We start from the raw sequence: 21,968 nt of genomic DNA, 5'->3' as shown, positions 1-21,968 counted from the left end.
TTTATGCTTTTGTTTCTTAGATACCTGTGAAACCCACTCAAGCCTTCTGTTCTACTTGTGCAATTCTGACCATTGAGTACTCCTAATTGCGGTTGCCCTTATTCGAGAAGACTTTTCTTTTGTCCTTTTGACCTCCTCATAGGACCTGTGAGGCAGAAAGGTCCAGTAGAAGATCTTTCAATACTAATCTCAAATCTTATCCAATTAGGCACCCTTGTAAGACATTGCTTAATGAGTTGGAAGGACCCCAAATTCTACTTCTAGCCTATCAATCCCAACAACAACTCCCTAAGCTGCATAATTAACCTTCCCCTTGGCAACTTTTTCCACACTTGCCTTCACATTGCCTTGTTGGAAGTCTTCTCTGAAATATCTTTATTGCCTCTGTTAGCCCTCAAGCTTAAAATGAATTGTCTCTAAACCTCACAGCACCAGCTGGTGTAGTAAAGTAGTTGAGTAGAAGATACTGTATTTCTTGTTAGGCATCTCCTGTTTTTGGTAGCAGAAAAGTAACATGTATGAACAGTTAAGTTCCGAGTAAGCCCAGTTGATAAGCTGCCTCTAACACATGACTAGCTGTTGCTATGCTCTACTGGTCTAAGAAATGTTCTGGGTAATGTTTGCAAGATGCTGTAGAGCATGTTGGCTAGAAGTGCTTTTCCTGATTGTGTATAGACAGCAGAGCAGATGGATTCTCATTTTGGAAAAGGATCCTAATCCTTTTGAAACTGCTCTTTCACTGTACCAAGAGTTGGGATCAGAAATGATATGGATTGCTCAAAATTACCTACATGAAAACAATTCAACAGATACACAGAGGTATGCGTAGATATAAGAAAGTTCTGTTTTAATAGTATGGGATTTTGTTCTTCAGTAAGTGACATGTAGTGTGTATATATATATATATATATATATATATATATATATATATATATATATACATGCAAACCAATGGCAGCCTGCTGGATCCGTCTGGGAGAAATGGAATTGAGTAAGTCCATGGAATTTGAAGGGATGCTTAAGCAGAATTTTCCCCCCATCCCTCATATTTCAGTCAACATTTCTGTGGTTAAATCTGTGTGGTTTTTTTTTTCCTCAAAAATAATTTTCTCCTCTCCAAAATTAATATTCTCTGTTGAACTGAGTAAATAAGAGACTAATCCCTTCAATGTACAGAGTAGGAGAGAAATGAGTGAGGTTTTTTCTGATTTTGTGTACCATTATTACTTAGGACTTTTCTACACTGAATTCTGTCCTGTAGCACATTACAACTCCAGGAAAAATAAGAAGGAGAAAAGAGATTCTTGATCTGAATACAGGTATTTGTGCCGCATGCAACACTGTAGGACTGTGGCTTTAAATGGTAAATTGCTTTGACAGATGGACTATATTATGTCCTATAGAAACTTAATTTTTCCTGTGTAGCTTGTTGGCTCTGAGTTTAGCACAGTAATGTATTAACAAGCCCTGCACCCTCAGCCTGTTTCCTGAATTAGCTTTTGTATTAAAATAGGGGTTATTCCCAGTTATTTCATTTTGACCTTTAGTTCTCCTCTTCCTCCTTTCTTCCTCTCTTTTTCCTTTTTTTTTTTTTTTTTTTTTTTTTCTCAGACACTAGCTAACACACAGATTAATCAGGTGATAATGTAGGACTAGATTAGTGATGCTGAGTTTCCCATTATACCTCCTTCTCTAGTCTCTTTAGACCAAGGTACAGTAGGTCACCAATTACACAGTGTAGTGATATATAATATCATAGTTGTATGACTCAAGTTCTCCTTGTGAAATTATGCTAACAGATTGCTTAATCAGCAAGTCTTTTGGAATCAACATGTGCAGTAAGTTATGTTTCATATAAGATATTCTATTAACCCCTCTGAAAAACTGTTTTTTCTCCTTTTGAAAAAAAATCAAACTGTGAGCCATATTTAATCATCTGTTCATTGGCAGTTAACTCTGAGGAGCACAGAGATAATCACAGTTCACAAAGTGCCACAGCCTTTAAAAAAACAAAGTATTTTATCTGATGAGGTTGTAACTTTGATGATCATAGCTATGACATCAAACTAGCAAAGAACAACAGGGAGAACCAGGTTCCAGCTATGCCTGTAAGCTGCTGATACATAGCTACCAGCTGCATAAGAGTGAAGTTTTAAAAATGCTTTCCGTAGCTCTTGCACAGACCTTGCCACAACAAAATTAAGGTTCCTTGGTAAGGTGGCTTCTATCGTTTTTCAAAAATAATGCAATTATTAACAACTTGAATGACCAGACTAATTGCTCAAAGCCCTTGAAAATGTCACCCAATCCAATGGAATTCAGCAGTTCTATATCCTTAGGCATCTTCATTTTCTCATTTCATGAGCTGGGAGGTGGAGAGGTCAGTTTTAAATTTTTCTCCTTGGAGAGGCTAATGAATTCTAAAGCATACTATGAGAGCAGTTTATCTTAAAAGATCTGCAAGTCCACATTACGTTGTTCCATTCAGAACGGGGGAAAAAATTCTCTCTGAACTGCCTGTTCTAAACCTATGGTGCTTGGTGATGCTCTAGTAATGCTGTTCTGTGAAAGCGTCAGGAGGCTCAGGAGATTACTGGAATGGTTTGAGATGTATCAACAGTGTTCCTCAGCTCCAGTGTAGTTTATTCTTCACTAGCCCTTAAGCATGATGCTATCTAGTTACGTATACCACTGGGTGTTCTGGCAGCTACACAGCAGACCCACTCTTATCACCTCATCTTGGCAGGCAGTAGGGAAAAATCTTCACTTTGGTGATTTGGAATCAAACGGCGATTAGAAATCTAAATTTTGCCAAGTGCTGGAATTAAAATCACAAAGTGGAAGAAGCCAAGTTTCACTAAAAGAAGGAGACCTGCCAGAAACATATGACATAGGAAACTAGGTTGAAAGTACATGCTGCTCTTTGGTTTTGCTCTTTCGTTCCCTTTCTTTCTGTTTCCAGAGCAAACAATGCGGATTGTTTAGATCATGCATATATAATACATGCTAACTTTATAGTCTTGTATATAAAAAGTTTGAGGTATTGTGGGAATACTCTTACACAATTTTCATCATTACCCAGTATACATCAAAAGATCCATTTCTTTTAGTTTTGAAGTAATGAGTCCAATGTGTATACAACAAACTGGTCCTCCATCTAAACTCAGCACGTGCATTTGGTTGCCATGTGTTAGAGATGCTGCTTTGTGACTGCAGTCACATGTAGGGCAATGTCTAAGCCTCTAAGACTGCAAGGCACAGTTCAGCAAGTTGACTTTACTTGTTTATTCAAATTCAACTTGGAATTGTAAAACAGTTTTGATTAGCTTCTAATGTTTTGGGGATACTTTTGCATTTCAGTGCATGTGATGGAAACTTAGAAAAGGGCTCATGGAATCTTACTTTGTCATTTGCTGTGTTGTCTTGATTTGGTCCCTGATTTCAGGCAGAAGTGTCTAGATCAGCAACCTGAATACTAAAATTGTTCAAGTGGTTGAGGCTATGAAATAGCCTTTTAAATTCGTGAAATAATTTCTGCCTAATTATCCCAAACAATAATTTAACCAGACCTGCTGTGATGCTAAGGCCACCAGACTGATTCCTGAATGTGCAGCCGCTTGGACTGTAGATGAGAAGAGGACAAGGAAATTGGTTTGGATTTGGAATATGTTGTGTTCACTCAATCGCAAAACAGAATTAAATAAATAAATGACTGTGACAACCTTTTTCCCCTCAAAAAAAAAAAATAAATCATAAACACTTTGCTTAGGGAGTGCTGGGTAGACCCCTGCTTCAGCCTTGCTGCTTTGTTCACCTGTGGGTTTGTTTGTCACATTTTTTTGGTTTGTTTCACTTTATAACGTTTCTTGCTGAGAGGCCATCATTACAAGCCTGACCTGAATACTGGAGTTATAAAGAAGAAAAAAGTCACCTTGATGAAGAATAGATAATGACAAAGACTTTATTCTCCTGTCCAGACCATCAGCTGAGTGGGACCTGCTATCAGCAGTAACTGAGCCTTGAATCGCACGTTTTCAGTGCTGCAGGCGGGAGATGGTCTTGAGTTACAAAGCTAAGTCTCACATCAATTAAAGTCTGTGTGCACAGCAGCTGCATTCAGAAAGGTGGAGGAGATTTAATCTTCACCTTTCACCTTGGGTCAAAATACAAGGTTACCAAGAAAGACTGTTATTAAAATTGGATTGTTTCTGCCAGCTTAATGTTAAAAGTTTGCAGTTATTACCAAAGCACTTTATTACATGTTCTCTTTGTTAAGGAAAGTCGCAGTTAAATAGCAAGGAAGTAATAAAACAGTTGAAAGGAACAAATAAATATTTATGCCAGACTTCCAAAGTCTGTAGCAGTTTTTTCTCTTTCTTCTTGTTTAGAAATTAGAGTATTATTCTCTAGTGCATCTTATTGGTGAGTAGGTGAATTATTATTGGTTGGGTATGTAGAAAGATTTCCAGGACCGAATGCTAAAGGTGAACTTAGCAAGAGTGGATATACAGTGGAAGCCTTTGTGTGTGTGTGTGTGTGTGAAAACATTCATTTAATAGTTAAATCTTATATGAAGCACCAGCTTTCTCAGCTCTTTCTCAGAAACCATATGTTCAAATTCGGCTTGCTGGAGTCTCTGAGCATCCTTTCGTTGTTTTTCAGAAGAAGCTGAATAAAACCCTAAAGGGAACGTTGCTGATCTGTGTTCCTATTATGTGCTAAAGATAGATAAGGTGTGATTGATCACATTGCTATCTCACTGCCTTTTAGATGTGGTCTGTGATTTGAATTTGAGGCCAAGAATCTTTCTATTCAAATAAGAAAATTCCTGTAGCCTTTGTGTCCATTTGCACTTTACAGAAGAAAGATATTTTCTGTGTTTTTATAAGGCATGCTTTCTAATGTTTTGTGGGGAAATATTTAACAATAATATATATGGATTTTAGAGATGGGTGAAGGTCTGCTGCTGCTGAAGTCAATGGAATCTTTGTCACTAACTTGGAAGGCTGTGAATAAGCTGCCTGTGAACAAGGGGAACTCTCACTGTCATTAATTTACAGAAATTTTGTCATTCCAGTTTTACGTCATTAACTTCAGGTAGAGCAAAGCTGTCATAACAGAACAGAAAAAGCAAGCTGTGCTGGTAGTGACTCTTTCTCTTTAAGGATTATGTTTGGAAAGACCGCTCAGCCAAGAGAGTTGAATTTAGAGAAGGAATTTTCAACTGATGTAGGAGCTAAATACACAGTTGGATGTGCCTGTGCTGGGCTCAGTGGCACTCGCACAGCAATGGTGCCCCTTTGAAAAGGGGATTCAAACAATGTCTTAATTCTCTGTAACAATGAGTGTATATTTCATGGCACGCATTGTTTGAGCTATAATTGAATATGACTTTTTAATGTACTCCAGATATGTTAGACAACAGCTGAAAAAGTATGTGGAGCATGTTACAGTTTTTGCTCTAAAACACGTGTATTTTATTAATAATGTGGAAATGGTGTAGTCATCGTAACAATTACATCCTGACACTTCACTTCCTTTTATTCAAAAACAATGCCTTTATTAAAATTGCAACCACGTTTTTAAACAATTACCTTTGTCAAGGGTTTTAATGATGCAGAATGAAACTGAGATATGCATTAGAAACAGTTCTGTCCAGTAGTTGTAGGACTAGAATAAATTGTAGACAGCTTAGATCTCTGGTGTCATACGATGCTTTTCATTCAAAAAGACAAAAAAAATCTACTTGCATATATGATGATTAAATAAAAGTTAAAAATATGAATGGAATGTGGCTGTTAAAGTATTGTTTTGAGTCTGCTCAAAGCCTAAAATTGTAGCCAACTGAATCCAATTCAAGTGTCAGAAATCTGCAAAAGGGCAATGTAGCCTTTATGTGAGGAGTCCAAGGGTAACTACCAGCAGCTGCATTGCTGTGCTTTTTGGGAGGAAAGAAGCATAATAATCAGAGATGTAGTACTAACTGAGGGGCAAACATGAGCTGTGACTGACTTGTTTCAAAAGCAGGAGGCCTCAGAGACTCCCAGTGCAGCAAGGAATGGTGTAGAGGAAGAGCTATGCTGGGCCTTTGGAGAATTGATTTTTATGGTGTCCAGGATTCCATGGGAGCCTTCAGGTGGCTCCGTTGCACACTTCTGAATCAAATGTATAGGTAAAGACCTCTGAGATGTGAAGAATCCTTCTAGCTTGCACTGCTGTCACATATTTTCTAACAGTAGCCTGTTTTCTAACAGGTTCCTTCATTATTTTGTCATGGAGCAATAGAGTATTTTCAAAGAATTTAATAAGTGAGAAGACAAGCACTTTAAACATTGAATAACCAATGTTTTGAGTAAAAAACAATTTATAAAAATCATAATGATTTAAAATGCTGAATATGTATTTCACTAATTAAAAGTAGTTCTTTTGGCTGTTGTCAACTCTCGATTGACAGAACAAATTTTCCTCATCAGCTTTGGTACAGTGAGAGAAAATGCTTTTGTAGTTACTGTAGAAGTCTCTCTACAAGCCTGTGTAGAGGTTTGGAAATCTAGTGGGGAGAGAGAAAGGGGAGGAGGGAAGATAAAGGTGGGGGTAGGAGAAGGGGAAAGTACAGGGAAAGAGAAATTTGCCCTGCAGATCTGAATAAAATAAAAAAGCAGTCACATTTTTTTTCCTAAAAGCCCACTTTCTGCCTATTCAGTACTGTTACACTCAACTTGCGAAACAGACTTGAAGAGACAGAAGTCTTGATTTTTGCAGTAACCTTCACTCAGGAGTCCCTCGTGACCTCAGGGCTTTGGCACAGCTCTGCATTGCACCTCTTCATATGCTTCCTCTTGGCTTCATACAGGTACTAGCATTGCTTGCATGCAACCTTGTACAGGGCTGTTACCTCAGTCACCTGAAATAATATTGGCAGTGCAGAGTATAAACACATCACTGTGTGCCACCTTTTTTTTTTTTTTTATTAAACACAGATGTGGCTCTTGTTATCTATAGGTGCCTTACCTTCATTTGCTTGGGTACCAGTATCCTACAAAGAGATCTCTGTTGTACTGCATTAATGCATTGGGGGCAAAACAGCTGCAGCTTCAGTTGGAGGTTGCACAGATACAGGGCAGAGGTGTTCCTCCAGATCTGACCTCCTCAGGAATTGGGTCAAAAGGCTTGATTTTTTTTTTTTTTTTTTTTTTTTTTTGTATGGGTATAAATTATGTTAAGCAGCTGACTTTGTAAGCCCGTAGCTAAACTGGTAATGCTTTGAAAATTCACCAGCAAAATCTTTAAGACTTTTATAATTAGCATTTGAAAATATCATCATTTCTTCCTGTTAATTCATTGAAGTAGAAAGCCAAGGGTATTACATTTGGGAATGTCAGAACAAGTACCAGAAATGTACGAAGGTGACAGCTTTCTGGGCTTGGGAGGGATTTCTTCTTTGTTTTTGAAAGTCTCACCAACTGTAGTAAGTGTAGTTTGCTTCTAATGAGAGCCTTAATAAAAATGGGACTAGTATAAATGATGTTGTTATTCCTCATTGCAATGCAATTTTAATACAAATTTTTCAATTTTAATTAAACTTCTGCTAAGACTTTTCTGCTCAAAGGCAGAATTTGTGCAGGAAGAATTTATGCAAGAAGAGGCTGATGAGATTTTGGTAGCCCTGCATTCAGAGACGTTTCTTGGTCTAAGGGAAATGTAGTTGCAGGCTTTTATTCCAAATCAGACAAATGAGAGCTCTGACCACCAGGCATTTAGCTGGGGCGGCGTGGGTCTCTCCCAAGTTTTTGTTTTTAACATAAAACTTCAAAAGGCCTTGTTTTTCATCCCAACGGGGAACAGGAAAAGGTTTTGCTTGAAAGCTGAAACAGTTTAATGGTACCGAAGCACCATTTCATATCCATATGTAATCCAGAATTGAGTTTGTCAGCGTAGTCTAAATTTCATCTTTGATCTCTAAAAGGGAAAGGCAGTCCATGAAAATACTGCTGAACTAAAATACCATAAACAGGCTTAAAATACCACATTCTGATAAAGGGTAACACTATATTTTGATGTTGCATATCTGACCAAATCCAGGGCCTGGTGAATTTAACCAGAAGATATACAGTGCAATAAAAAGTTTTGAAATTTGATTTCATTTTTCTCTAGCCCTTATTTGAATTTCTTTGCTGATTTTTAGTCCCATTGTCTCTTCCCAGAAGCATGGCAGGGCAAATCACTTCTTGACAATCTCTAGAATGGTGCATAGATTTCTCTGAAGAGGTCTTTGAAGAGATAATTTGATGCTGATGGCCTAGCTAATTCTTGTTTAGCAGTAGAATGGAGAGAGACAAATAATCTCTGCCTCTCCCCACATCCTGGAGAAGGACAAGCCAACCACATTCCTTGCAGCACCTGCGTGGCAGCTTTGAGGACTCGCATCTTTTATAAAATCAACAAGAGCTCTGGGGATTGGAAGAACTGAGCATGCAGGGACCTGGAGCAGGAGAATGCTATACCACTAGAAAAGCTGTTACTGTTGAGACATTCTCAGCGTGAGTTTAAAAAAACCTGGTGTTCTCAAATGCCTCTCTCTGCTGATCCTTGAGACCTGTAGAAAGAGATGTACCAGTAGGGAAAAGTTCACATATCTAGCATAGATCTGTCGCCAGTGGAATGTAAGGGAAGTATAGCATAGGCATAGTTATCAAAAGAGCTGTAAAAACAGTCACTGAACTTTCTACTGAGTCAGTGAGGAGAGATGGGGCTCTGGGTGACCTGAGATGGCTTAGCCATTTTCTGACTTTTACTCTGATTTTATTCATGGAAAACTTGTTTTCCTCTCTGTGAGCTACAAATAACCAGTCGCCTAAAACATTAAGTAATGAAATTCAAATGTACTGAGTTAATCACTGGAAAAGTGCTTCATCTGGAAACTCCATGGAGGATCATGTTTCAGAACACAAATGTCCTTGTACAGTATGCATTTCCTCTTTGGTTCGTAGGTTTGTTCATGCAGTGATTTTGAGTAATATTGAATTACTGCCTGAAGCCATGCCTGACTATCTTTTTCATTAATTACCTTCCATGGCTTTGGGACAGATTAACTGATAAATATATGGATCCCTGGTGTAGTAACCTTTACCATGTTCTTAGAATAACTGATAGGCATGTAATCTCAGAATCTGTGAATTTTTTTTTTCTTTCTTCTCACAGATTACTACTATGCTTTTGCTATATGAGTAGCCTGTCCGCACTGCTATATTGTGTTTGCTGTACGGAGCTGCTAACCCAGCAGCTGCAACACAATACACCAGTCCAAAAGGGAGATAGGTATGACTTTGCAGACAATGGGTTTGTTTCTTCTTCTTTTTTTTTTTTTTTTTAGTGTGTTATTAAAGATGGGAGAAATTCTGTAATCTGGGCAATGAATGCTTCAGAGTCGATAAAGGAGAGCATATCAAACAACCATTTTTCTGTGTTACTTCTCATTAGGTGTCTCAGAAGCTGGTCATTCTGGAAAGGTGCTCACTTGTAACCCCTCCCATGTCAGACACCATTTTGTCAGACTGCCTCTGCTGCCATCAGAGGGAAAATGTAAGAGAATATAGGTGGGAAGTTCAGCCTCTGCTGTCATACTACCAACATTCACCTCTGATACAGTGAGTCAAAATAATAAAATAGGAGGCAATACTTTCAGAGCAGCTCTCACAGTTTCATATAATTAATGTGAGATAAAACTGTTTTTTTTTACCAACAAAGGATCTCAGGTGAACAAAACTTTTCACTGCCATTTAATGGGTTTGATCTGAATTAGTTATCCCTTTATCTGATTCCCAATAATCTCAGTGTCCTTATCATTTCTAGCATCTTTGTCACTAGAGCTGTTCTCAAATAGTATCTTTTAACAATTTTTCTTGGTCTCTGTAATTGTAAGGATGATTTGGAACAATCACAAGAGTGAGCAGTTCAGGTGATGCTAAAAAGAGGAAGAGACTAAGAATTGATTAATATTTAGTTCCTCTGATAAAGCTGTGCTTGAACAAGTTGCAGTTACAGGTTACAATTACTGAATCCAAGAAGGTAATTATGCAAATATAAACATGGAACAGTAATTTATAGGACAAGATTCATGAATGAGTTTAAAAGATCTTGAATTTCAAGGATAAAATTTTGAATGCATTTGGTATTGATCCATTAAAAATTGTTTTTGAGCTCACAACCATAACAGATTAGTTCTAGATCTAAGCTTTTTTCTTGGTATTTTTTCTATTTTCCCACGTAATCAAATAATCATTTTCTGACACTCTGATATAGTTTAATATGTTTCTATAAGGTTGACTGGAAAAAAAGGGCACTACTCAAGTCAGAAAACACTGAAGATGCATTCTTAATAAATGTGTGGATACAAAGCTATATGAGAAGAATAGGGAAAAGCCAGTTAAACCTTCAAAGCTTTAAATATGAAAGAGAACCATGAGGAGGGTAGAGCAATCAGAGTCTTTTTGATTTGTTAATCAGATTTGACAGTGATACAGAATTTCCTTCAATAAAAGGTATGTAGAAAAATGCCAACTGACTATATATGTCCAAAATCTCTAAGAGTAATGTTGCTAGTCTACAGTTGCTTAGGGTGTAGAGAGCTTTTATTTGCGTGACCAAACAAGCAAATCAGTTTTATGGCAACCCCTATCCTCTTGAGCCTGAACACTCCTATTGCTAAGCATCCATATAATTTATGCCTATAGAACTACAATTCCTCAGAGTAATTTTTCTTCCATCTGTTCAGCTTGAATGGAGAACATTTGTTAAACAGTGTTTGGAGGGATGTTGGCAGTAAAATACCCGGTGTAAAAATACCCACACTGATGTTAGGCTAGTTAACTGGTCGTTGCAGGCACAAAGCTGACATTGTTAGGTTACAGGGAGCTAGAAGAAGTACATATAAATGAAAAAAATTTCTTCTTTTCTTATAAACTTGAATATTATTTCCCATTGTTCTTCTAAAAAGATTAAGATAAGTAACTAAATACCCACTTAGAATAATTGAAAGTAATTGCGGTCCACCTGTGTATTGTGTAAAGTTAGACTAAGTCCTGATAGTCTAATACGTTTTCAATTCAAGAAGCCAGAGCCATGTAAATATTGAGAGTGATTACGTCTCCTCATCTTCTTCTTCCATTTCTTTACTTTCCAATGTTAACTGTTACAAAAAAAGAGTCAACTTGAGTTTCAGAATGTCTGCCAGAAAGCTTTTGGGATTCCCTTGGGGATTGAATTTTACATTCTTCAGCAAGCAATGTCTGTCTCCAGAAATGCAATAGAAAAACAGTATTTTTCTTTTTCATCTAATATCAATGTCCAAGCTAAGCAGGACTCATTTTTTTTATTTTATTTTCAAGCCTGAATAGCATCTTGTGTTGATGCTAGTATGTGCCTTTTTTAAAGCTTCATTTGTTATTATTAAGCAGCTGCTAACATGTATGCAAGTTCTTTTTCTTTTCTGGGTTAAAATAATGGCTTTTAACTTATCCGAAAGTTTCACTGCTATTGTGCTTGTTGGGCTACACTACCAGCAGTGAAACAACACTACTGAATGCAGCAAATGTTTGATTTATTTCTAAGCCTTTCTAAACTGTAACTTATCTGCATTTCTTTCCAGCCTTCTCTTTTTCGTTGCTGATAAAAAATTAAATAATTACCAAGTTATCTGTGATTTTTGTTGAGTTCAGTAAAAGGAGTTTTATGTGTCCAACAGTGACTTTACGTATGAAACTCAAATGTGATCTAGATTTTCAAAAGTGAGGTTGGTTGAGCATATTCAAGGAATTTTGATTTCTCAAGGAAGTACTGTACTTCTGCAGGAAGTACAGAACACTGTTCCTTCCAAGGTAGGTGAAGCTGAAATCTGATTTTTGATTATTTGTACGCAGCAAATGTACACATTTCCCTTTCCCTCTATCATCCCAGTTCTGTATTTCCAAGACCACAAAGATTTTGCTAATGTTAAAAAACATAAAAATTGTAAAAGTAAAGGAGAAGAAATATTTTTAAGCAATGTGCATACAAAGTTTGAAGAGCAGTGAAGTGTGCATACAAAGAAAGAGTGCAAAAAGTGACTTGAAGAGCTGAAACTGTTTGCCGTCTCTGTTATTGTACAGCTCATGTTCTGCAAAATCACTACCAACTATGATTGAATTGCTAAGACTACTCCTTTAACTTTACAGGATGTGTAAGTCTTGTGATCCTCTTTAGACTCTCATAGGAAAACTTAAGAAACCAGTAGTATTTATAAATTATTCCTTATGGCTTTCAAGATTTTTTTTTTAACCTTCTTTCCTTTTTTAACTTGAGTTCAGGTTGATATGCAATTGACAAATAATGATGATATTTGCTTAATAACCCATAGCACACACCCAAGGAAATGCACAAATCTATTTTAGGGTTGAACTATATGGTTCTCCTTTACCTGGCACCATTTGAAGTGTAGATCAGGAGACTTCTGCCAACCTAAAGTCAAAAAGTGGCTTGTCCTGTCTGGCACTATTTAGAATCACTGTAGGGTCGCACAGAGCTATATACAAGCAATTTGTTCTCCAGCTGGTAGACAGTTTTTTCAAACAGAGAGCAATTCTCAGTGTTTCCTCTCTTCCCTGTGATCTGTTCAGAAAATTATTCCGTTTTACTCTGTAGATTTTTGTTCCATACACTTTAATGCACTTTGCTGTCCTGCCTGAATATCTTCTGTAGCATGGTGAAGTCCACTTTTTTTTTTTTTTTTTTTTTTTTTTTTTTAATTTAGGTATCTGCTCTGGAATGAATGTGTGTTCTTATGCCTGCTTTGTATTTACATTGGAGAATAGAAGGGTGAAAGAAACACACCTTATGCTGGAGCTAAAGTTGATTTGTTTATGAAACAAACTCCCTCAAGAAACAAAGTTTATTAAGCAAACTCCGAAGAAGCTTTGTTTCTTGCAGGTTGAAGAAGGTGGTAGGGAAAAATATTACACCAGCTGCAGATCTCTTAGGGATGCCTGGCTCTTGAAAGTGTGTGCATGTATGTGTTTCAGGGACATAGGTGAAAAAGCCCTACTAACAGAATGTACTGCAGGAGAAGGGGAAGAAGGAACCTCCTGAATAGAGGTGTTATTTGTCAAAGGATCTCCACATCGTTACTGAACCAACTCTAATTCTTCTGGTCACCTAAGGAATTTAAAACTTCCTGGGTCCTTTCACGTTCCCTGCTGAAATCCCGCACTTTGTTTTTGCTCTATAGAACATTTTAGTAAGCATTAAGAGAGCAAAATAACATGCCTTAGATCTGTCCTTAGTTTGAAAACCACTTTAAGTGTCAGAAACACAAGTAGACTTAAATAATTTTAGCTTTGATATGTTGCAGCATCAGGAACACATTGTAATGGGTAATGATTTTTTTTAATTCCTAAAGTGATGCTTTTTTGTTTTTGTTTTTTAATTAACATAGCAAGATCTAGCCAATTTTGGGATGGCTTGTCATTCAAAGTTGTAAAAAGTAATACAGTTCTGTAACAATGCCTGTGTTGCAAACTGTTCCTGAGGTGGGTTGAAATATGGAGGTTAACTAGATATCAAAACTACTAGAATTATACATGTATAAAATGCATTTAGGCATACTAAATCTCATTCTACTCATCCCCTTGGCCATTTTAGAAATTGTTTTGAGGAGCTGGCTTAGCAAATGCCAACTGTTGTGAACATAGATGAGGACACCAACTCAGTCCTGTGTGCCCAGGCTGAAGCTGTACCACTTGTGTTTGTTCCTCCCCATATATTATAACCTCAGGACAGTGCTGCAGCAAGTGAGCTGACTGGGTGATTTAAACACAATTTTCTCCCCTTCAAGCCTCTGCAGATTTTGTTTCACAGTAGAGGGCAGTGTGCAGTTGGAGTTCATCCTCTCGAGAAGTGCTGCGTTAACTTGATTTCTTATAGGCAGAAGGATTCCAGGGCGCACTTCAAACTTACAATTTTAGCTCCACTCTATGCTTATGCCTAATTAAGGTAGTTCTATTTTTCTTAAGCTCTTGCTTTAGTTTGCATTGGATTTTTTTTCCCTTTGTCTGCTCCGCTGCCATGCCTTTTTAAATAGCGGCAGCGTTCCATCCCAGATATGGCTATATTTTAGTGGTCAGCAAGTACATTGCTATACTGAGTATTTAGTTAAATGCCTTGTAGATCTTTCTGTCTAAAAAGAGCTCCATTGAGACTAAGAGGATATTATTATTCATAATGTGGTGACTAGTTTCACACATGGCTGAAGCAAAATAAATCATCACTGTTTTTAACAAAACAGTGAGTAGACCTCTTGTTGACCACAGCATATTTGTGGTCAACAAAGAAAGAGTCTTTTATAGCTATTAATATGCTGCCAAGGTGCTTTAGCTGAGATTTTTGCCTTAAGGGAGGTGGGCTTCCACCACTACATATTCATGCTTCTCTGCTAAGCCTGTTTCTAGAGCCCTACTCTTACAGAAGGACTTGATACAAAATCCGGTCCTGAAAAGAGAAAGTGATCATTGAAATAATTGATACAGTTAAATATTGCCTAAATGCTGAATCTGACAAGAAAATGAACAATGCTCTTGAGTGTTTAGGCAGTAATTTTTAGTTTTGAGTGGTCCTAAGCAAAACAACAGACATATCGGCACTTCTGTGATGCACACCAGCATAAAGCCCATTTATCTTGAAGGTTTTAAGCAGGCCTGAAGGATACCAAAGCATCACACTGATCCTCTAGTTGTTCATGCTTCTGGTTCTTTGCAGTTAAACTGGAGTTCAAACATTAATTATAATTGATCTGTTTATTACTCAGACAAGGGAATGAAGTTGTTTGGGAATGCTGTCATCTTCTGATTAAGCACCCATACAATGCTTATATGACTTCTGTGAACTCACTGGTGGCAAAACAGAGCAATTTCCTACATGGAAAGTCCTGCTGAACAGACACTGGTGGCAGCCAACACTGGTTTGTAAATGCTCCCTCTCATCACTTTTCAGAAGTTAATTTGAACTTTTCAGCTTGTATACAGACCTCTACCCAACTGAAAACCCCACCAGAAACTCTTAATTCCTTCTTCCAAAAAGCAGGAAGTTGGATCACATCAATATGCTGCTTAAATAATGCAAAAGAAATGTAGTTTGTGATGGGAATGGCGAGAGGAAAAGATCTGAAGCAGTATAAAAAGAATCATGGGTTGTGAGAAAGTATAAAATAGGAAAGCCCTTCTACATGGCATATGGTTATGTAAACTGAAAGCAGAACTTTTACTCAAAAGGCTTACATTTGACTTGTTTCTTTAACATTTACAACCAACTGATCTCAACCAACTGTAAAAAAGAGCCAACTCCACTGGACTTGGCGAAAGCTCCGTGAACTTCAGGGAGGGAAATCTTGTGTGAAATAAGAAGCAGTGTCATCTCTGTGAATTTATCTAAACCTTGTTGTAGCTCTCCAGATGAACTTTGAGTGTTGCATATTTGCAAACATTAAAAATGCAGATAGTTTATTGAAGACATTTATCAGCCTCTGGTACGTTAATAAATAAACTTAGATTGCATCTGTGTGGCATACAGAGTGCACTCCCAGTGTTTACATCACTCCATAGAGGGAAATAAGTGATCTCTGCTATCTCTAAACCACACTAAAAACATCTATTGTCTGATTTTAAAAAATACCTTAAAATATTCATGTCTGACTAAAGGTTTTATTCAACCTGCTGTGTGCTGAAAGTGGAATAACTGTACTCCCATAGACTTTGTGACTGGAAAATGAGATTCATCAAGATTTGGAATCTGTATGTGTGAATTGAGATCAAGTTTGCTCTTTTATTTACAAGGATAAATTGCTCTAAAAATTATCTTGAGGGGGAAAAAAAGAACAGCAAACAAACAAACAAAAAAAAAATCACACTTGTGAGCCAAAGCATATCTACATAAGCAGACACAGGTAAAGCCGAGCCTATGCTCTGTTCTGCCTATGCTATGGGCTGGCCACATATGAGCCAGTTCATAAATGACATGACTGAATCAGCATCTCTATGAAGTGATATCCGGATAGCATACACTATTTCCATTTAGGACATCTGTAGCTTACAGAACAGTTTTGAATAGGAAATGATTTCTTTCTGGATAAATGCATGTGTAGAAATACAATTTAGAAAACTTCATGTAGCAACTGTGTCCTCAGCCAAAAAATATGTCTCGTTGCCCAGCTGTTACACATGAGGGCTCCTGGCAATTCTCTGGAGAAATATGAACAGGAATTATTGGTCTCAGAAATGAAATTCAGCTGAAGAGATTAGATCTTAACTAATGTGATTTTCTGTCATCTGTGGTAAACAGCCACGGTCCACAAATTGAGCTTCTTTTAAGGCACTTGGCAAACAGTTTTTCTAAGTAAGGCCTAGAAACTGTTTTCCCGAAGTTTCCTGGAATTCTGTCTATGCCTTTAGCTACTGTAATACCCACCATCTTATTCATCATCTTGGGGCTTTTTCTTTTCCACACTGGTGCTAAATATGGACTGTTAAAGAGGTCTTCATTGGTTCCTGCTGAAGCAGTTCTGTTGGTTGCTGTGGATCAGAAATTTTGAATGGCAGGAGCAGGAAAGCAGGTGACATTTTATAATGCTTTCCTGTGGGAAAAATTTTCTCTTTTGCTATTTCAGTGCCAACTTTGTGCAAATGTCATTAGTTTTGTGATACAAAAATGAGAAATCATGATGAGTTTCCATGCGATCAGGCACAAACATCAGTTTGTGGCTTTGTCTATCATTCTGCCTTCTTCTGTATTAAAGCTGGATGTTTCTGTGCTTTTGTAGAAGCTGCTGCACTTTTTCCCTGGACAAGAATGATGGTTTCTCAGAGAGAGTGCAGAAGTCATCTTTGGAGTCTGGATGCTGTTTCTGCTTCAGAGTCTCTCTACCATAAAAGAAGCATCCACACAGCCTTCTTCCTCTGCTGCTGCCCGTGAGATGAAGGTATTGCTTTTGTTTTACGCGCATTCTGTGGATGAAAGACATTTTAAATGTCAAAGTGTGGAGGTTTGTAATGACCCAGTAAATATTCAACAAGATTTCACTTCTTGTGCCTACTTCCAAGTGTTAAAATCTTAGAAATATACATTAATACTTTCAGAGGAAAAATACTACTGGAAGTCTCTGAGTTATGAGCAGAAACTTGCTCAACTGCAAGTACCTTGGGAGGGTCATTCAGCTGAGCTGAGAAACTTCAGAAGTCTGCCAAACTTGTTCCCATATGTGACAGTTCAGCTCTTCCTCAGACAGCAGAGCTCCCTAGTAATGGCACCAAACATCACCTTCCTTCTCTTCCTCTGCAGAGCAGAGCATACCATGCTGCCAGTGCCTTCGGCTTTATAATGTGAAAAGCAATGCTGGCCACTGAGGCACTTGCATTTTATCAATAAGAGCAGGGTGAGGAGCCATGCTAGAATATAACAAACCTGACCTTTCTGTTCATAGGTACCAGGCTGCTCAAGCCAGTCACAGATATTTTAGCTGGTATTTTGTCTAGGCCAAGCCGTTCTTGAGAAGTAAAGCTTGTTTATAAAACCTCCACTAAAAGCAGGTGTTGCAGACATCCCATTAGTAACCTTTGACTTACCTTCCCCTTTGAAACTTTTCATCCCAAAGGGACTGACGTTTCAAAGCCTTTATTCTTCTTTTTTTTTTTTGTCCCTCCACGTTTGCATATTGTAAACATTTTTCTTCTCTGCTCTGATGGAACAGAGCCAAAAATCTGCACAATGGGGGAACTAGATGTTAATGAGCAGAGATTGTGGGAAAATGTGTACGGGGCTGCCCTGCCTGACCTGCATGATAATGCTACATTTAGCACATTCTTTTCCATTGGGGTAGCAGGCCTTGAAATGGTAGCAAACAACACATATTGTGAAGGTTTGTTTTAAAGAAAACTAAGTTCTTCAGAGAGTGGAAATAACAAATTATTTATTGTATACAGTTGGCAAACTGACAGCTGGCCCTGGAAATATTTATGCACAAACAGAGGTGTGAAAATATATATTCATGTTTTCAGTAAAATCACTTTACATGAAAGTTTAAATGTTCTAAAACACTGGTATTGCATACAGACTCATGCTGAATTGAGAAAGTTTACAATGACTGTGGTATTTAGGAACTGATGAAGAAAAAATGGCTATTGGGTCCATTAGGACAAAACATATTCAAGCACTTTGGCATCTTCTAAATAGTTTTTTACTCTAGCTGTGCTCAGGGCCCCTTTTTAATGTGTTTATGTCAGTGGAGTTTTGTTTGTACAAAACGCTCCTGAAAAATTAATTTTGGCTCCTCTGAGTCAAGTTTCATTTAATCATAAAACAAAATTTATGTCTCAAGCATATGAAAATCATTAGGGGCAAAAGGATTCTGAGAACATAAACAACACCATGTGACTTAGACACCCAATTGCACAGCTTGAATCTATCAAGTGGTGAACGTACTAAAATACTAAAGAGAACACTTACAGTCAGCATTTGGTGTGCAGTGAGTAGGGAGAAATTTGTTTGCACAAAACTGACTAACAAAGAGAAGTACTGAAGGGCTTCATAACAAAAGGCTGTAGATAATTTCTGAGCAGAGAAAGGGTTTTAAATCCATTGAACAAGCTATTCCTTGCAAACTTTTAATCCAGCTATCTTTTAATTGTATTTTGTATGTCCAACTCTACTGTTCCAGTTAGGGAAATAGTACTTCATGTAGTAAAAATTGCATACAAATGTGAACTGTTTACAAATGACATTCCAAATTCTCATCAGGAAATGCTTATTACTTCATAATCAAAGATTCCTAAAGAGCTTTTCCATGGGGAAAGAGACTTCCTCTAATTACCTTAAAGTCAACACTTATGGAGTGGATATGGGCTCAGAGCCATGTTTTGCAAAGGACAAAGCAAACTTCTTAGTGGAACATCTGCTAGGTAAGGACAACATACCTTAGAATAGATTTTCTGATGAATTCAACCTTGATCCCAAAACTACTTCTATCCTAAAATTACTGTCTTAGTTGTGCTACATGTCTTCAGGAACAGCTTCAAACTCTAGCTAATACCAGAAGTTCAGACAATATGCTTTGAAGCTACTCAAATCCACTTACATTTTTCATAGTAAAAGAAAAGAATGCAAAAACATCAATTCCCTTTTCAGGGATCTTTAAAATGGTGTGAGACACGTGTGACCAGCTGACTTCCTGCCAATTATTGGATGGATTTATTTTCTCCACAAATAATGTGTTGGTGCCATGAGCAGCCAGTGACCCAGCTACCGTTCCCTCGGAGCTGCTCAGAGCATCTAGAAGAGTGATAGCTGCTTGGTATGTTCTGAAGGCTATGAACTAGTTGGATATCCACGTAGGTATATCCACACTCTCATAACCATTAGGAGATCCTCCTTTCAGGAGATTACTTGGGTGGGATGACCTTGCAGTTTGTTCTGGAGAAATCTTTATGATCTACATGGATATCTGTTACCAAGCTGGGTACAGTTAATTCCTGTTTTTCACTCTCCTTCCTCATCTATCATTTCAGTTCTAGGTTTCCAATGTCCCCTACTACTTAGTACAGCAACTTCACAACATCTCTGCATTGTCAGATATTTCTGAATAATGATTTAAATCAAACCTTGAGATACTTTCAAGACAAGCGCCAACTTGGTGACCGTGTCCATCCTTTCTTGGTTAAACTTTGGCTTGTCTGCCATTCTCATGGAGCTTTCATTTTATCATGTGCCTTCTGTTTATTTGTCTTCCTCTTCATTAGACTCAGGGGATGTTGTGGTCTATGCTTTGGAAACTGCCCCAAGTGAAAAAGTCAGGGAGTTGCAATGTGGCTGGAAAAAAGAAAGCAGAAACAGAGTGTCTGTAGTGGAAGAAGTAAGAGAACTCAGGAAAGTTACTTGTTCTGTTCATTCTTCAGTACTTGTTGGGTTCTAACTACCATGTGACTGATTTCAATTTATTAGCTGAAATTCTGAAACACAAAGACCGTCACATCACAGCTCATAAATGGTGTTTATGCCCCTGCTGTTGATGAGAGCTCCCTCTGAATACTGAACTTACATTCTTGAAGCTTTGCTTTCAAAGCCTTGCAGAAAAAAAAGGAAAAAAAAAAAAATATATATATAGTTCTATCTTCATAAGTCAGTTCTTTTAGCTTCAGTGTTTGTATATACTTGTACTTATTTGTATTTACTTGTATGTAAATGCTGTACGAGATTGCATCAAGGTCAGATAATGCACACTGGCCTGGGCTGCTTCTACTTAATGCTGACTTCCCTTTCAGCAATTACCATCAGTTGGACTAAGTGTTTCAGGGGAATAGGATCAGATCTTAGTCTTTCCTGCACTGACTATTTTGAGAAATAGAAAGTATTTGTCTTACCTTCATTTCGCACAAACCTTTGACTATTCAGAGCACTCAAAATTGGAAGAGTGACAGTTTTCAGCAACAGCTGGCTGCCTGCACCCATGCTCCTCTGAAGAGATTAGGTGGAGAGTTATGTTAAGTTAGATGTATTTTGGGCTGTTCTTTCTAAGCCTTTTAAGTTAAATGTGAGGCTTATTTAGAAAAACACACTATTAAGAAAAGCATTTAAGCACAAGATAAAACATGATTCTAGATAGGAATCAACAAGCCTTTGATTAGATGTTTCTTAAACTAGGTCCTTACAGAGTTGATCTCACATCATCTTTTTCTTTCTTTCTCTGTTGCAAAAAGATGTTATCTTCATAACATCTACTATAAATCCTTCTCCAATACTTGTGTAATCCATTACCAATATTTGGCCACCTCTAGATTTTTAATACAATGCCCCATAATTCTCATTAAAAGTGGTACCAGTGTTGCTATTTTACAAATGTCCTGAATTACAGAGAAAATTACAGAGAAAATACAGAGAGTTTTCCCACTCTCACAAAAGGAAAATAGTACTTATGGAGTCTGGTCATTTTTGCTTTCCTTACTGCATTCTCCTTCCTGAAAATGGAGAAAAAGATTTATTTTGGGACAGTGATGTTTCCCAGGGGGATTGTGGCTCAACTCTCAAAAGAATTGAGATTTTGCTTTTGCTGCCAAAAAACTCCTCTCTTTCATGACTTTAGCTATGGGTGACCCTCTATTAAAAGTCTTGTTCTGCTGTGATTTATAAATATATCTTAACTGATTAATGAATTATTTCCTTCAGTTAGACTATTGTTACGTAGTTAAGATACATTGCTAAGCAGTGTTAGTAAATTCACAGCACCGCCGTAGAATTACTAGTTTGTCATTTGTCTTGTGTTTTCATTTCTTGTAGTTATGCCCTGTACATTTTTACCTTTCTAGCGTGACTTGGACTCAGTTTGAGTAAGTGTGGTCAATCATCATTGCATGATATAGAAACAATACTAGAAAACAAGGTCTTGCCATTTTCAATCTAACAGAACAGCTCTGTTGCTGATATTGTCTGACTGCATAACAGATGGTCTAGTGTCCCATGAGAAGACAGCCACTTCCTTGCATAATAAACAAAGAAGGAGAAGTTGTCTGCAAACCATTAGCATATTGTAAAGCTAGATGCAATGTCTTGATATTGTCAGAATGGGTTCCTCAAGCACATTTCTTTGATATTCTGTCATAAGTTAGATACAAGACAGCATTAAATCAAAATTAAAACTTTAAAAGGCTGCCAACTGTTTAACTGTTCCAAACAATAGAACGCCAGTAAAAAATATCCTCCAATTTCTAAATATTGACAAGCAACTAGCTGATAATAAAGGTTTGAGTATGGGTACCTTTTATTAGAGGAAGACAAGATTATTAAGCCCACGTGTGACATTCCCAACAATGTGGGGGAGATTCCTTTCTCCTTTTTCCTTTTTACAAATCAAGACGTTAGTTCTAGTGCTGTTCTTGCTTGAAGTGCAGATTTGGAAT

The 21,968-nt window shown here is 37.5% G+C and overlaps 2 long non-coding RNA genes across 2 annotated transcripts in view; one reads left to right on the top strand and one right to left on the bottom strand.

Moving 5' to 3' along the window:
* Positions 1–21,968, top strand: part of LOC128089320 (uncharacterized) — a 399,980-nt gene that overhangs the window by 302,668 nt on the left and 75,344 nt on the right. The window contains exon 4 of the long non-coding RNA XR_008210481.1: positions 16,844–17,002. This is a non-coding gene — a long non-coding RNA (uncharacterized LOC128089320). The remainder of the gene's footprint in view (positions 1–16,843; positions 17,003–21,968) is intronic.
* Positions 16,927–20,523, bottom strand: LOC128089338 (uncharacterized). Its single transcript, XR_008210492.1, has 3 exons — positions 20,436–20,523; positions 19,677–19,884; positions 16,927–17,027 (listed from the first exon to the last, which is right to left on the bottom strand). It is a non-coding gene; the product is annotated as an uncharacterized LOC128089338 (long non-coding RNA).

This window comes from Tympanuchus pallidicinctus, unplaced genomic scaffold, assembly GCF_026119805.1.
Source record: "Tympanuchus pallidicinctus isolate F22 unplaced genomic scaffold, pur_lepc_1.0 scaffold1, whole genome shotgun sequence".
In the NCBI taxonomy this organism is placed as follows: domain Eukaryota; kingdom Metazoa; phylum Chordata; class Aves; order Galliformes; family Phasianidae; genus Tympanuchus; species Tympanuchus pallidicinctus.
The sequence above is the reverse complement of the archived record's forward strand: the minus strand, read 5'-3'. Positions and strand labels throughout refer to the sequence as shown.